At 33.1% G+C, this 15,274-nt stretch overlaps 1 protein-coding gene across 1 annotated transcript in view; it reads right to left on the bottom strand.

The window, feature by feature from the left end:
* Positions 1-15,274, bottom strand: part of IL1RAPL1 (interleukin 1 receptor accessory protein like 1) — a 906,599-nt gene that overhangs the window by 569,561 nt on the left and 321,764 nt on the right. The gene's annotated exons all lie outside the window — the stretch shown is intronic.

Raw genomic sequence — 15,274 nt, 5'->3', positions numbered from 1 at the left:
TATGTAAATTAATAAATGAATAACTATCAACATAAAATATTACATATAATATGATTAATTCACAAAATTATCTGACTGGAAATGTCTAAATGCCATACATTTGTATAATTTTATCTTAGTTTTATAGGACACCTGACAGTACATTAGAAAATGGCCAATGACCCAGTGTTAAACATTTCAGTTTCGTCATTGCTCTCTTTTTTTTAGATGAATTACTTTTGAAAAAGAAACAACAGAAACCAGATATTTTCCATTTAGGGAAAAAATAACAATCTGATTCATATCAAGCTGTGTTTCTTAAATTACTAAACTATATCAACTAGCTGTAATTAAGTTGTTTCCAGTAAATATCAACATGAAAAATGGTTGATTTTCAAATTAATTCATTCATAATAATTCATTATTGAGACATAATTAATTAATTCATAGTGTCTTAATATACAAATTATGCCATTTTCTCTAAGATGCATTTTTCCTGATAACTGAATAGGAAATAGGATGCTTTTACAATTAGTATCTTTTCTCATTTTGATCCTTAAATCAACTCCAGTTAAGTGAGTACTATTATCATCATCCTCATTTTGTAAATGAAAAACTGAGGCTAACATGCCAAGTGACTTGCCCAAGGTCAAACAAGTACTAAGTACTGGAGGTTGGATTTAAACTTACTCTAGGCTCAGTGATCTGTTAACTGCAGGACTTCACTGCATTTTATTTTTTAATTAATAGAAATTATTTTCTCTCCATTGCAGCTACCACCACATTCAAAAAGGAAAGGAAAGGAAAGAAAAAAATCCTTTTTTGTAAAAAATATAACTTTAAAGCAAAACAAATTCTCTCTTTTGACATTAACTTGTATCAGTATATCTAGGAGAGACAGCAGGTTCCAGACCACTGTTATAAAGGGAATATAGCAATAAAAGTGAGTCACATGAATTTTTTTGGTTTTCCATTTCATATAAGATTAATGCTTACATTATAGTGCAATCTAGTTAGTGTGCAATAATATTACTTTTTAAATGTACATACTTTAATTAAAAAATACTTTATGGCTTAAAAATGCTAACCATCATTTGAGCCTAGAGCAAGTCATAATCTTTTTGGTGGTGGAAGTTTTTTCCCAGTTATTGATGGGTGCTGACTCATCAGAGCAGTGGTCACTGAAAGTTGGGGTGGCTGTGGCAATTTCTTAAAATAAGACAATGAAGTTAATTGCAATGATTGAGTTCATTTCATTTGAACACTTAGAGGCCTTTCTAAGGTTATTTATTGACTTAATTTCAATATTGTTGTGTTTCAAGGCATGGGGGCCCTGGAGATAGGGAGAGAATTGGGGGAGCTGCACATTAGTGAAGCAGTCAGAACACATACAAAATTTATCGATTGTTTGGTATTTTATATAAGTGTGGTATGCAGCACCTCAAAAGTTACAATAATTAAATCAAAAATCACTAATTGCATATCACCATAACATATAATAATAATGAAAAATATTAAAATTTAAAATATTAAAATATTGTGAGAACCCCAAAAGGGACATGGTTATCCAATGTGAGCACATGCTATTGGAAAACCAGTGCCAATATACCTTCTCAATGCAGAGTTGCCATAAACCATCAATTTGTAAAAAATAAAATATCTGTGAAGAGCAATAAAGCAAAATGCATTAAAATAAGGACTGCCTATGTATATACACATATGTTTGTATGTAAAATGTAGTACAATATTATACATATAATACAATAGCATTATATATGCATGTGTATTTATGTAATAATCTACATACATGCTTTTTTTTCTATATTAGTATGTAGGAAGTATACAACATTATCAAGTTTCTTGAATCATGACTGAACATTAAGGACATTGCTCTACACTTTATCTATTTTGACTTGCCTTGTTTACTTGAAAGGTATTTTTTATTTCAAAGCCCAAGTGAGTTACTCTATTCTTTGCGTGAGATTTGTGACTGATTTAAGAGTGGATAATTGAAAAACTTTAGGTTCTTGGCCAGATATACGACCAAACCAGTGAAATGACAAAGGATTCAAGCAGGAAATATGCAAAAAGCAAAACCATTTATAATAATCTCACAAAGAATGAAATCAAAGTAACATGGTATACCTGGAATAGAAAAACGGTATTTGGAATCATAGACTCAGAGCTGTAAGGAATTAATTCAGCTTCTCATTTTCCACATAAGGAAACTGAGATCCAGCAAGGTTAAGTGACTGCCTAACAAAAATAGGAATTTAAACTCAGGTCTTCTTATTGCGAATGCATTGAGGCTTTCTCTGATGCTATCTTAAAAAAAAAAAAAAAAAAAAAAAAAAAAACCAAACACTGTATGTGTAACTTCTAAAACTCCTGACTTGTAAGCAGAATGGACCTGATCCTGTAGGTGACAAGGGAGAAAATTGCTCAGCCAGCAAGGTTCCAGAAGAGATAATGGTGTCCCACTAGCAAATAAAACAAAACACCTCCAAAAGGTGAGCAATTGATTTCTTTTTCACCAGTGGGACCTCTTCTCTCACAGAGAAAGAAACTGAGCAGAGACAAGAATAGATTGTGCATTTGGGGCGAGTGTATTAAAGCTTTCAAAATAAAGGACTCCACTTAGTGAAGCAGAAGATGAGATGGTCTCCTGCTTCCTTCATAGAATCAGCTTTCCCCAAAATGAGGAGGCTTCATGGAGATTCAATTCCACATTTATTAAGTACCTACTGTGTAAATCACTGTGAGAAGAGGTTAATAAGAGGTATCATCAATTCCATTGTTCAGGCTCTGCTTTGTAAAAAAGATGCACACATGTACACACACACACACACACACACACACACACACACACACACACACACACACACACACACACCGTTATTCAGGCTTTTATCCATTCTGTTTATCAACTTAAAAGGTACAGTATGGATTCCAGTAAGGCAGCCATCAGTCAAGAACTTGCAAATAATGGATTCCAGCTTCAATTAAGAAAGACAATTAAGAGGAAAATAAGGTTATACGAGATGGCATTTTCATATTTTAAAGGTATAATCATTAATATAGATACCAAATGTCTTTTTCCTCTAGCAATGTATGCTCATTTTCCTTAGGAAGTGCACGACCCTTTTGATTTGTTTATTACACACATATTATATTGAGTGTTCATTAGCAAAAATGTCTTTCAGTCAATAATGATCTGAATACAGTCACAATGAAAGGCTAAAGTATAGTTTAAAGGTGGAGTAGTATCCTCTTAACAACCTACTTAGACTTATCCATTTTCCTAGGACTCATCACATAAATTAAAAACATAATAATATAATGCTTAGGTAAGCAGAGAAACAGAATAGTTTAGTCAAAAGAACTCTAGCTTTGGAGCCAAAGGTCTGAGATTCAAAATCTAGTCTTTTCAGTTAGTGCATGTATAGAAGCTTGGACAATCACTTAACTTCTCTGGACCTCAATATTCCCATCTGTAAAATGCATGTGTCAGGGAAATTAGATGATCCCAAGGATCTGTTCTAGTTTCAGATGGCATGATCCTAAAGAGAGATTAAAGATGACAAGGTTTATTTGAGCCAGTCAGATTATAGGATTTTAGGGTTGATGTTGTTTAGCAGTTTTTCAGTTGTCTCAGATTGTTCATGACTTCATTTGGAGCTTTGTTTGCAAAAACATTAGAATAGTTTCCTGTTTCCTTCTCCAGATCATTTTACAGATGGGGAAAATGGGACAAACTGGGTTAAGTGACTTATCTAGGGTCACAGAGCTAGTAAGTGATTCTCCTCTTCCAAACAAAGGATCAACATATCTAAGACCAGATTTGAACTCAAGAAGTAGAGTCTTCCAGACTCCAGACCTAGAACTTTAATGTTCTATTAACCTATATTCCTGTAATAAAATGATGTTAAGAGGCTAAGAAATGTCTATTTAGGAAGGCGTTTTTTAAATGATTCTTTCCTTTTGTTTATAAAAGCAAATTACTGATAAGAAAAGTTTGCTCTTATATTTCTTTCTAATATTCTTAATTATCAGCATTTTAAAAATCTAGCTTCCAGATAGATTTGGAATTAAAAAAAATTCCCTCAGTCCAAGTTACTCCATTAAAGAGGAAACTTTTTTTCAAGGTTACCAGTTCCTTCTTTATCACTAAATGAATTTTTTTCCAATCCTTATTATCTTGAATTTCTTTGTGGCATGTGACAATGTTAATTAGCTGTTCTTTCCTGATATTCTCTGAGTCTTTCCTTTCTGCAACATTCTACTTTTATGATTTTCTTTTTATCACTCTGTCCTTCCTTTCATCTTCATTCCAAACCCTTCTGCTGTCCCTTAACTATGAATATTGTTCAAGATTCTGTCCTATAACAGTGGTCTCATTCATTCAGTTGACTTTAATTATTAGCTCCATGAAAATGAACTCCAAAATGAATTTCTACCTATAAACTTTCTCAATACATATTTGTTTTTGATTCATATCTACCTGCTAGATATTCCCGCATGATTGTGTTATTAATACCTCATACACAAAATACCTAAAAGTTATTTGAATTTTCTTCTTTTTAATGTTGCCTTTTGTGTAAAATATCATAATCCTTTTATTCACATAGACTCATAACTTTAGAGTTATCTGAGTTTTCTTCCGCCTTTACTCTTCACATACATTTAGATGTCAAATCCTGTAGTTTCCACCAACATATTGTGTTATTACTGTCAACTTCTCTTACATTTACTGTTGTGATATTTCCTAATTGGAATTTTGCTTTCATCCTGTTCTTTCTTCAAGAGTCTCCATAGTTCAGCTCAAATATACATGGTCACAACTTTTCTAAAAAAATCTTTATTGACTTCCCATTGCTTTCTAAATAAGGCAGGAACCCCTTATCTTGGTATTCATGATCCTTTGCAGCCTGGCTTGCATACATATGTCCAATCTTATAATATTTTCCTTAATGTTGCCTGTTTTCTATTCACCTGGTCTACACAGGCCTCTGTTCTTATTTTTCACTCTTCTGTCTTTGCTCAAGCATTTTTCAATGACTCCCCCTCTATCTTTGCCTTTAGGGGTCTGCAGTTCCTTCAATACCCAGATCAGATGCTCCCTCTTCCATTTACATCTTTTCTGATGTCCCAGTCAAACTTTATCTCTCTCTTCTTTAATTTCTTATAGCACTTTCACTAGATTAATCTTTTATGTATTCATTCCTTGCCATTTGCTTACCTGCATTTACTAGGATCATACATTTAGAGGTAGAAGAGATCAAGTCCAAACTCCTCATTTTACAGAGGAGCAAACTGTTGCATAGAGAGGCTGTGACTTTCCCAAGATCACCTACCTGATTAGGTACTCAATGGAATTCAAACCCAGGTTTTCCTGACTCCAATTCTATTGTCCTTCCTACTAATGTACACATTGTTTCTCCACTTAGATTGCATATTCCTTGAGATCAGTGCTAGAAACTCATCTTCTACCACTATAACTTTGTATAGGCAGATCTGCTGCTTTTTGGAAAGTTCTCCTATTTCACTACCCCTTCTTATCACACTTATCTCCTTTCAAGATTTGGCTCAAGTGACACCTCCTTCAAAAAAACCTTTTGTTAGTGTTCCTCACAAATCACTTTATGATATGTATGCATATGTGCATATGTCATAAACAAAATTTATGTGTATATATGCACACATATATATATATTCTTCACTGACTTATTGGGGAATCATATTCTATCCCACGAATAATATAAAATTTAAGCACCTAGAGAATAGAGACTGTCTTAGGTTTCGAATGTATTCTCAGAGCCTTGTATAATGTCGGATGCATAATATGTATACTAAATATATAAGTATAATAAATACTTGTTACTTATTTGAGTGATATTTTCTATCATAATAGTGTATGCTTAGTAAGCACTTAAATTTCATTTGAATAAATGAAATGGATTCTAATAAAATTGATTTCACATATTATTTTATAGCGCATATTCAAGCCAGACATACATGGTGTTTATAAAGGTTATATATTTGGGGAAGGCAAAGATATGTCACTTTTTAGGAGAGCTGGTAATTTGCATTGATCTTTATCTATAGTTATTCTTAACAGGTTTTTGAACTTTCTACCTTCTTTATCCCTGGTTAGAATCCAGACCAAGTTGGCAGAGAGTAACTAAAAGTCATTACTAACTGCCTCATTGTTCAATGGATTGTGTTAAATGTGTGGCTAGTAGCAGATCTATTCTTTGGAAATGTGTTCACATCATTAAAACCACTAGTACTATTGATACTAATTAGTGCCCTGAACAGTCACACAGTCTGATCTTATATCACCTTTAATCTCTGCAAGTGAGGGCAGGAGTACTTTAACAGGAGAAGATTTTGTCATTGTCAAGCTCTCTACCTTTTATAGGGTTAACTAAAGACCTTATTTTCTAGGGCTGTCAGTATAGCATCTTTAATGAAGGTCTTTTCAAAAGAAGTTTTGCTTGCAACACCTCATATATTTTTTATATCAAGCTTCACTTGAGCAAAAGGGGAAGATTGTTCCACAAGACTATATAGTGACACTTTGATTTCCAGCTAATGTTCTTTTGGGACTCTAATTAAAACAAGAATATATTGGAGTCTCCAGAAATCTGGTTCAAGTGACTTAAATATAGTGCAACTCTTGAAATTCTGATTGTCATACTAATAACATAAAAATTGACATTGATATAGAGTACTCTAGTTTACAAAGTGTCTGCCTTGTGACATAGGTAGTAAAATATTATTAATAATACTAACATCAATCCATCATCATCTTGCAGATAAGGAAATTTAGGTTAAGAGAAACGAGGTTCTCATCCTGTACAACTATGAAATGGTAAAGGTGGGGCTTTAAGTCAGGTGTTTTTTCTCTGCATTTGAGAAAGATTCCTTTTGAGGTCTTCAACTGGAATAGGGACTACTGTGTGTCCTCCCCAACCGTACTCCTGTGGGAGGTTACCCAGATTCTTCATTTAGTCTGATAATCAGGTATATACTCCATAACAGCCAGGGTTCTCCTCTACTAAGTGGATATGACCACATATCTCTTAGAATCACAAAATAAAAATAAGTTGGACAACCACTGTGCTTAACCTTCTCCTCTCCTGCTGACTCCTAAGATCCACTGAGTCTTATCATTTGCCTCTCTGCATTAAATTGTAAGATAAATCAGGCCTTTCAATATGTCTCGTCACTGTGCCTTATTCCTATCTGATCTATTGATACACCTTAAGGAACTTTGAAGCTTGTCTTCCATAAGGACACTAAACTTTTAAAATCAGCCAGCTTTTCAACAACCTTACAAATGAACCAATTTATATTTCAATTCAAATTTGAACAATACTATCCTATTTCTCCAAAATATAAGGGCTTGGCACATAGTAAGCAATGAATTAACTTTTTAAATTAATTAACTAATTTATTGATTCCTTCATTTCATCATGGGGCACTTCTCAAAATGTCATACTACCCTAACTATGCTAGATTTCATTTAATATCTAATTTTTTTTTCATTATTACATGTTGCAATTTTAAGGACCAATCTGATGGCCAAATTCAATGAATATTACTGAATTAAACAAACAGTATTAAAGTAATATTAAAATGACTCATAAAAATAGAAAACACACATCTTGAAAGAATATGGGGATATAGGTAAGAGACCAACAGAAATTTGGTGGGAATAGAATTTGACAACAAATATAGTTTTAGTTAAAAACAATTTAAGAAAAAGTTAAACTTTACTATTAATTTTTTATGTCAAAAAGATATTTTCTACTCTACTAAATTATTTTCCACAGAGAGCAGGCTGCAAAAGTATATTGAAGTTTTGCTTTGATTTACAATGTCACTTCTGTAATTTATTTATTTTACTGGGTTGATTCCATTAGTGAAAAATAACTGAGTTTGCAAGACAATTCTCAGAGGAATCTTACTGGCTCTTCAAGTACATGCGATATGGGAGAATGTGGTAACTATCGAGATTTGCAAACATTTGCAGTCAAGTTTTAGAGGAACTAAGATTTTCCCAATTAATAAATGGTTGTTCCCATCTACTTTGTGGGATATAGTGGAAGATTTGATTATGTCAAAGTAGCAATGTCAACTATAATGTATTTAAGCAATGATTTGAAAAATGCCTACCTATGATCAACAAGATAGAATTCCTTTAATGTGTGCTGATACAAAGCAAATGGAAATGCCAAAGAACCAGATGTCTAACAATATCAGGAATTAGAAATGAAATTTCATCTTGGACTTGGGGGGAGAAACCAGAAGACAACAACTGATTATTGAAAAGGGAGCTGAGAATGGTAAAACTATTTTGTCATGTGCCCCTTTTGGTGACATCATAAAATGTTGGAAGAATCTGACCTTTAGAGACAGAACATGTAGCATTTCATGAATTAAAATTGCTGAGTTGGAAGCAAAAGTGAGGAATCTGACCTTTGGTGCTCAAAAGTGTATGACTCTTCTGCCAAACATGAAGGAGAAATAAAACCAGGAGAGAATCCTTCCCTTTTTTCTCTTATGTCTGGTACTTTTATGGAGATGAACTTTGAAAATATGGTATTTACAAGCTCCAGTCTTAGGAGGCCAATATGGTTTAGAGAATAGTGCATTTAACCTTGAGTCAGTAAGAATTTGGTTCAAATTCTACTTCCGATGCTTATTACTATAAGCACTGGGCAAGTTAAAATTCTCTAAGATTTTATTTTCTCATTTTCAAAGTAGAAATAATAATAGAAGTCATTTCACAAGTTGTATGAAAATCAAAGGAGTTAATGCATAAAATACCATTTTTAAATCCTAAAGCATTACATAAAAGTCATTTATATATTGTTATTTCTTTAGCCTCCTGGTTTTCAAAGACTTTACTCTGAGCCTAGAATAAAAAAAAGTCAGACTATGAAACCTCTGAAAAGGTATAATTTAATTTTCTCATATTCCTTTTATATGAAAAGATACTTAAGAATTCTGTATGAGTATTAAAGAAATCCACACAAAAATAGTCATTTGACAGATTATCATGTTTGCAATTGAGTTATTTTCCCTAAAATGGTCAATATGTATTTTAATCTTGTATGTTTGCTAAATAGTTTTACCTTCATCTGGGAGAAATATGTGAATGTGATTAATTGGAATACACTCTACAGAAATGTGTTGTTCAGACAAATTCTATTAAGTAATAACTTCTATGTCCAAGAAAGAAAGTCACTGAGCTAGGAACTAGTGATACAAAGAAAACAAACAAAAAAAAGAGTTCTTGTTTTTAAATAACTTTTCTACTCAAAGCAGACAATATACAAGCAAGCTAATTTTAAGTGGAAGAAGGTATAAAGATTGGAGATTGTCAAGGAAGTCTTGGTAGAAGTGGAGACACCAGAGCTGATCCTTCAAAGTTAAAAATAAATAAATAAATAAAAGGTTCTTGGTCCTAGAGATAGTCTGTTCTGAAAGAAATGGATGGTATATATGAAAGCAGTATTAATTTCTTACTGAGGATTGTAAAGTTATCTCCCTTGGAAAATTTGGACATTAATCTCATTTATGGTTAGAAAAAGAAGGCTTGTATATTTATCATATTATGCTGTTAATCCTTTCCAATCTTGCATGACCTATTTGACTTTTTTTTTTGCAAGTATGCTGAAGTAGTTTGTCATTTCCTCCTCTGGTTCATTTTACAGATCAGAACATGGAGAAAGAGTTAAGTGACTTGTCCAGGATCACAAAGCTAGTGTGTCTGAGACCAGGTTAGAAAGATAAGTTTTCCTGACTTCTGACCTGGCACTCTATCCACTGTGGCCACGTAACTGTGGCAGTAGTTTATGATAATCTGGTAGTGTGGGATCATTAGGGAAAGATATGATAGGAGAGCAGGGATATACCTAAGAGCAAACTATGCCCTGGTGAAGCAACTATGGATCAGAAGTAAGCAAGACCTAGATTTGAGTCCTCCCTCTAATATTTACTAACTACTAACTTTGTGATCATATGCCAGTCATCTAACCAAAGTCTTTCAACTTCTTCACCTTTAAGATGATGAAAATACTGGTTGTATCTACTTCACATGGTTGTTTCATGGTTGTTGTTTTTTTCCAGATTACAAATTGATACAAAATATTTAATGATTGTTTTCTGACATTCTGTAATCCCTCTTCTCCCTCCACATATCCCCCAAACTCGATATAGCAGGTAATATGAAATAGACGCATATGTTATCCTACAATAAATATATTTCCACATTCATCATCATATGGTTGTTTCAAGACACCAATATGTTAAAGTAGCTGTATAAATACCAGTTGTTATTATCATTAGAGAAGCTCCTCTGGTTTTAATTTTAAAAGAATAAGGTCCTAGGTTTAAATCTGGCCTCAGACACTTCCTTGCTCTGTGACCCTGGGCAAGTCACTTAACCCCCATTATCTTAGCCGTTACCACTCTTTTGCCTTAGGACCAATACCTTGTATTGATTCTAAGATGGAAGGTAACGGATTTTTAAAAAATGGCACAGACTAAACATTGTATACAGTAGTTACTTCTGCTTTCTATTCATAAGTGCTCCCCTAAGTACATCAAAAATGTATGGTATATTCATATTAAACATTATTCAAAGTTTTATTTGTTTATTTTTCTCTGAGTCATAGCATTTGAGAATGAATAGAGAACTGGCCCCAGAATCAAGAAGATGAGGTTCAATTTCTGCCTCTGCCCCATACTGGTGTGTGAGTCTGGTACCAAGTCTTTTTTTTTAAACCCTTACCTTCCATCTTGGAGTCAATACTGTGTATTGGTTCCAAGGTAGAAGAGTGGTCAGTGCTAGGCAATGGGTATTAAGTGACTTGCCCAGGGTCACACAGCTAAGAAGTATCTGAGGTGATATTTGAATCTAGGACCCCTTGTTGCTACTCCTGGCTCTCAATCCACTGAGCCACCCAGCTGCCCAAAGTCAGATAACTTCTTAAGTGTTCCAAGAAGTTCTCTAAAACTGTAGGTTACTGAGGAGGTGCAATTCTTCAATGATGAGAATATTAAACCAATGAAATCAAAAGAAATCCCAAATAGGAACACTTTCAACTATAGTAACAAAACCTTTCTCCACATACAAACTGACTCAGATTTTGGCTCTGGCATGTGTGGTTTTTTTTTATTTTTTAATTTTTTTGTCCAGAAATATTCTCCTATGCCTCTTTCTGTCCATAATTTCCAAAGTTCTGCAGCCCACATTAAGGACATTATTGTCACCTCTGTCATTCCTGTCCCAACAGAACCCTAGGCTCTACCTCTGGAAATCCCTTTGATTCAGAGGTATACGTTTTTCCCTTAGCATTCCTGGAATCATTATCCTTCATCTCTTTGCTACCTGGCTACTGTTTTCAAATTGTGGAGTAGATATAAGCACTCTCTTTACTGTGCCTCTATATGCTTTTTATTTCTCTATTAGAACATAAGCTCCTTGAGGGCATGGCTATCTTTTCTCATGTATTTTTATCCCTGAACACTAAGAATAGCGTATGGCATATAGTTAGCTCTATATAAATGCTTATTTTTATATATTCATGGATTCTGCCCCCATGGTATTCCAGATTTCACTAACTAGGTTGCTATTATCCAATTCTCTGAAGAAATAATAATTATAATCCTAAACTAACATTTATATAGTGCTTTAAGGTACAAATAATTTTACAGATTTTATCTTATTTTTCCCTCACCTCCCTGGGAGGAAGGGGCTACTATTATTTCCATTTTATGGATGAGACAACTAAGGCAAACAGATTAAGTGACTGGCCTAGGGTTACAATAGACATAAATATGGATGCATAGGTCTCTCTATTTATATCATTATATATTTATATATATAGACACACATATATAGAGAGAGAAATAGTGATAAGGACAGATATAAATATATCTCTTTATATCTATCTATATCTATATATAATTCTGTCACTGAAGGGATATAAAAACATTTTGATGATAATAATTTTCAGTTTAATCATTCAAATATTCATCTAATTGTTTAATTCCTTAGTGCATATGAAATATTAGCTTCAAAGTTGTACAGTGCAAAGAGTATCACCAGTAGAGTGATAGGATTTGGTTTAAAATCTTATCCATAATGTGTTTTATATACGGGACGTTGAACAAATCACTTAAGCATCTTGAGCCTTAGTTTCCTCACCTATAAAATTAAAGGACTGAACTAAATGACTTCTTAAATTCTTGTCCATTTCATTTCTATGAAAGAATGGAAAAGGAAATTGGACACATTATGATGTGAGGGAGGTAATAGTTTGACTTTCATTTCCAGCCAAACTCACCTTTGTTGCTTTCAGCAAATACTTTGGAGAGACAGAAGATTACCAGTGTGGGATGTCACAGGTAATGTAAGATGTGGTTTTATATTGGTTGATTATATATGTGTAGATATATGGGTATGTATGTTGTATTTTTATAGATCTCTATTTCCATATTTCTATGTATGTACAGAGCTATCTACTTCTCTGCAGATACCTATATTTATCTCTAGAATTATAGAGTAATATTACATACTGTATATATTATAATATAGTAATATTAAATACTTGCCACAATCAAACATAGTTACACCCACATCCATTCCTATTCATTGTCTTTTTGCCCAAGTAATTTCCCACCTTAAGCCAAATCTTAATCTACTTCTAGCAAGCAGCCTTGAGAAATAAAGAGATAGCTGCTAAGATGTGGAGATATAAAAGAGATGATTATAAAAGTGGAGTTCTAGTTCTAGTTGCATAATGGTTCAATAAGTATTTAAGTATAAAATGTACTTAAAGTTTCCCTCAGGTGCATTTAAGATTAAGCTTTCTTTAAAATATGCACCTTGCAGCCAATTAGTGAATATTGCTTACCTATTGCCTTTGTTTGATATATTTCCCATTGAAAATTCCATGTGTCCTATAGAATTCTGATTCTAGATTAGCATAAGACTCTGTGTTGCAAATATATGAAGGGGACAATTAAATACAATCTAATGATGGTGTCTCCTTTTAACACAGGCAGGCCAAAGTTACATTCTATTTATATTTTTAGAATCTTGGCGCTGAAGTGGAAAGGTGAGGGTGAGAAGTTGAGGGAAGTGAGAGACAAAAGGTGGAAAGAATATCCTTTGCTGAAAGAAACTACAATACAAAATATATTCATGATTTGAGAAGAATTTTTAAATAGAGATGGAGAAGCAACAACGGTCCTTGGGTGTTCAAATCATTCAGGGAGGGCAACTTAACACATTTGGGGCTCTGTCAAACACTTTATTGGCATCATAAAGTTAAAAGAAAACATTTTTTTTAATTTCTGCTTCATCTGTAAAATGAAGATAATAATACATATCTGTCCTTTGAGGATAGTGAAAAATTAATTAATGCTCCTAACAAATTTTGAAAGTTCATTCTCATATATTAAACCTCATTTGTATGGATTTAACTAATTCAGAATTTTTGATAACTTGATCTTGGCTGAGCATTACACTTGTAATATCTTTGAAGCAAGGGCACATAAATAAATTAATCCAGTAAACAAGATTTCTGTAGGCTATTTAAACTGCTGAAGAGAACAAAAACTCTTTTAATGCCCTTTAGCATATTATATGAGAATGGGTACTATAAATTACAAATTAGTCTTATCTATTCATTAAAGCTTTGTAAACCCTGTGAACAGTTCATTTCAGTTGCTATAAACTGAATGTAATCAAAGTGTAATTATTTTAAAATATTTTGTAATCCAGCCTGTCCCAAGTTAATCTAAATGAGTCCTCTTTTACTATAGAAAGTTCTTACTCATTCAAGTAAAGGAGTAGGAAGGGAAGAGATTAAAATTCATTCTACCCCTTGACTCTTTTCTCCACATAAATTTAAACTTATAGAGATGTCCAGGAGTAGGGTTCGGCTCTTTACATCTCTATGAAAGTTACTACTAGCTTCCTACTGTCCAATATAGGACCATGTAAGATAAAAGAACATTTTAACAGAATCATTATTGGACTTTTTTCTCCTGTCCTTACATTATGCAAAGATTCTTGAATAGGAGGAGATTATGTATGTTTTTCAATGCATTGGCAGTCCCTTATGCCATTCATCATCCTTATCAAAAACAGGGGAAACAATAAAAACAAAAATATATATTTAGAAGCCATTCAAAGCACCTTGCTAGATGTTGGGTGAAATATAAATATTTAGTAAGGTAGGAAAATAAGGATTCTGATGGATGTAGTGAAATAGTTAACATGTTAAAGATGAGACTTTATCTTCAAGTGATCTTTAAGAGTACAACAGAGTATAACCCCCAAATCTTAGTGCAGTCATTTGACAAAACACTTTATACACTGAAATATAGTACATGTCAAGCTGTTCTTTCTTGTCTGCCTGTTAAACATTACACAACACGCACACACACACACACAAACACACACACACACTCATGTGTATATACATACTCTTCTGGTAATGCTATATGGTAAGAAATATTCAAACAGCACAATCATTGAAGAATCAACAATTAGAGAGACCTAAATGGCAATAGGAAGATGCTTAGTGGACAAAGGTAGAATGGAATTTATTTCTTATGTTGACTTCTGGGCAGAGAGTAGAAAGAAAGGTTATCATTGATAAAATATTTGATTGGAAACAGAAGTGGGTCAGTGATATGGATCAAGAGGGAAAATGAATGTAAAATCTAAGTAATGATCTGGTATACATGAAATGAAAGGGGAAAAAGAAGACCTAGGGAAAAGTCATTAACATATTAGATAGAAAGAGCATCTGGGCCAGGAATCACATAAGACAAGGGGTAAATGGATTATGATTTTCACCAAAAGACAAAATGAAGAGATCATGGATAAATTAAAGCTGTGAAGTATTTATACTAAGGTAAGGATGATATAGTGTGTACCTATACCCAATTTTTTTTCATTTGAAAACAGAATAACAATCCAATTAATTGAATCCTGGAGCAACAAAGTAACCTAGATCATTAATTTAAAGTGGTGAGGGATCATGAAGGTGATTAAGTGATCCTCTTGCTAAACCATTGAGGAAACCTGAGAGTTTAGGGAAGTAATAAAGAATATATGTTGACAAAGGATGTAAACTTGGAAGTTTCAAAACTAGTTCTTATTGCATTATACTGTTCTATAGCAAATAATTATATATATATATATATATATATATATATGTACATATATATATATATATATAGAGAGAGAGAGAGAGAGAGAGAG

This window comes from Gracilinanus agilis, chromosome 3 (assembly GCF_016433145.1).
Source record: "Gracilinanus agilis isolate LMUSP501 chromosome 3, AgileGrace, whole genome shotgun sequence".
NCBI lineage: Eukaryota > Metazoa > Chordata > Mammalia > Didelphimorphia > Didelphidae > Gracilinanus > Gracilinanus agilis.
Note: the sequence above shows the minus strand (reverse complement) of the source record. Positions and strands in the feature narration are given on the sequence as shown.